This window comes from Centruroides sculpturatus, unplaced genomic scaffold (genome assembly GCF_000671375.1).
Source record: "Centruroides sculpturatus isolate CEXI.00-Female unplaced genomic scaffold, Cexi_2.0 scaffold685, whole genome shotgun sequence".
Classification (NCBI taxonomy): domain Eukaryota; kingdom Metazoa; phylum Arthropoda; class Arachnida; order Scorpiones; family Buthidae; genus Centruroides; species Centruroides sculpturatus.
This window is the reverse complement of record NW_019385243.1, coordinates 60,999-63,693: the sequence shown is the minus strand read 5'-3', so window position 1 is coordinate 63,693 and position 2,695 is coordinate 60,999. Positions and strand designations below refer to the sequence as shown.

General features: G+C 31.3%; 1 long non-coding RNA gene across 1 annotated transcript; it reads left to right on the top strand.

Annotated features, from left to right (window-relative positions):
- Window positions 1-1,316: 1,316 nt before the first annotated feature.
- Window positions 1,317-2,172, top strand: LOC111636651. The gene is made up of 2 exons (XR_002758563.1): window positions 1,317-1,628; window positions 1,979-2,172. It is a non-coding gene; the product is annotated as an uncharacterized LOC111636651 (long non-coding RNA).
- The last annotated feature ends 523 nt before the right edge of the window (window positions 2,173-2,695 follow it).

Genomic DNA, 2,695 nt, shown 5'->3' with positions numbered 1-2,695 from the left:
TAGTCCACATAAATATCTCTATAGCAGTTTGGTACAAAGGATATAACTTTGACAGATATTTCCATTTTTTGGCAGGCTTCTTACAATCGCAATACACCATTTTCATTCCAAATATCTCTAACGTTGAGAGGATTGGGCTTAGAAAACAAACAACGCACAAACTACGTTTAGTGTAACCTGTATACATGTTTTATATGAAGGATTTAATGAAAGTATGAAGCACTGTAGACTTGGAAACGGTTTTGGAACCAGATAAACCAAATCAGCTTTTCTTAAATAAGAAAATGATTTGAATAGGGTATTACGTAAACGATTGATTATTTGATGTATAGCAATCACGTGAGCGAAACTGCACTAGTCGCTTTCACTAGTAAACGTATAATGTCAATACATTAAAACATCCGATTTCGTTTGGAAAATTTAGAATATTCCATCTAAATATTCTTATTATTCTTCGCTCGATATTTCGCTTTATACTAGAAAATTGGGTCAACTGAATAAATTAAACACTCTTTTAATATTTCAAATTCAGCTTTATATGAAATTGTATTTTCTTTTTATACAATTTTATTTTAATGTATAACAAAACTTTAATAAAAATTTCTGTCTTTAAGATTAATTTTAATTGCTTCATAACGCTATCCACCTTGAACTGATTTAGGAACATCGAGTAATAAAAAAGAATTTCGAGGTAATTTCTGTATTATGGAAGTTAATTTAGTTGTTTTAAGCTTAATAAACTTTGCTTTTTGTCGAAAATTTCTAATGTAGTTCAGGGAGTTTCGTTTATTATAGGGATTGATGCTATTAAATGTTTCTGATTAAAAGTGGACAGGTGGGGAGATAAGGGGTCGTGTGTCGTTTCTGGACTAGTGTGAACCGCCGGGGAGGGTGTAGGTCTCCCGATCCGGCAACAGGTTGTTAAACCTTCTCACTGTCAGGATGGATTAACTTTTCCTTTTTCCCGCTGTAACGGGATTAAATGTTTCGGGTCGAGTGGCGGAGGGAGGAGTGCGTCGGTAAGATGACAGGCAATATACGAGTAAAAGGAGACACCAATTTAACAGGATAACAACGATTTATTAGCTACATAAAGATTACAATAACTAATTTCAAAGGGAAAAATCTGAGTTCAAAAGTTGGTATTTTTCGAAAAACAAAGACCCGAGGGTGAAGAGGGTGCGGGCACCCGGGCGGCAAGCCTAGGGGGCGGCGCGAGCTGCCTTAAAAAAAAGGGAAAAATTAATTTATCATTAAATTAATATAATACATAAATATTATTCTAAATATTATCATTTAAATACTACTATTCTAATATTATTTGAATATATGTACTATTCTAAATATTATTAATTATATTTCAAATTCAAATTTTATATACACAACTTATTCAGGCCACAACCAGTGGCAAGTATAACAGTTTCTTGTTTTAACTCGTCTTAAGCTATTTTTCACGTCGGTCGCGAGGAAGATTTTACAGGAAAATACTCGTCTGTGGTCAAAGCATAGAAATGCAAGCACCGGGATAATTTCTTTTATTTTAATTTTAAACGTGTAATCGTGTAAATCGCAACAGCTTAAAAAGTTTTTGTTTAATATCGTGGTTAGAGAGACAGTAAAAATTAAAGGTGAGTACATACATTAATTTGATTATATTTTGCTTTTGCGCGGTTAAATAAAATTTAAATAATATTTTGTTAAATTAAATTTATATTGTGTAACAAATTTATAACTTAAATAATAATACCAACATAATAACAATAGTAAAACATTTTTCCTTTTTTTTATTAGTAAAATATAGTTTAATTAAAGATTAGCATAATCTTAATATTTTTTTGTTTTGATTAAAAATGTTGAAATTTTCAGACAAAATAAAAAATTTTGTAAAGTTTCCTTTCAAAAGTTGGTATTTTTCGAAAAACAAAGCTTAATTAATTTATGCTTCTTTAAATCTTCGAAATCAATTTTTTTTTGGTAGATGTCTGATAATCGAAAAAGGCTTTCTGGCGCACAGTACAGAAAAAGAAAGCGTGAAAAGGAAGAATTAGTTAAAAAGGCTAGTGGTTCACTCGAAACGTTTTTAATCTCAACAACATCACAGGAGGCACCATCAAGTTCCCAAGCTCGAGATGTAAATGTGACGGAGACCGAATTCATAGTGGTCAGTAGCGGGGAAAAAAAGGAGGACTCGTCGAATACCAAAACTACAATGGAAGCAGGTGTTTTATTAAAAGAACAAAGTCCTGAAGAAGTAAGTTTTGAAAATGAAAATCTTCATGTTCATGAGGATCCTAACTATTGGCCTGGTGTTTTATTGGATAAAATTAAATTAACTCTGATAGACTTAGGGCCTACCCAACTGACAGAAGCTGATATAACGTTTCCTTTAAATAAATACAATAGAGGTTTCTCGTCTATTTATTAAAAAAAAAAACTGTGTAATGGGGAAATAATTCCAAGAGTTTGGCTGGTGTATTCTAAATCAAAAGACTGTGTATATTGTTTTCCTTGCAAAATATTTAAAACTTTTTCTAGTGGTTTAGTTGAGGGTTATAATGATTGGAGACATTTAAGTCAGGTTATAGAACGACATGAAAAATCAAAAGGTCACATTTGTAATACAAAATCTTGGATTGATCTAAAACAATCAATTTCTTCTAAAACGACAACTGATTCACTAAATGAGAAATTAATA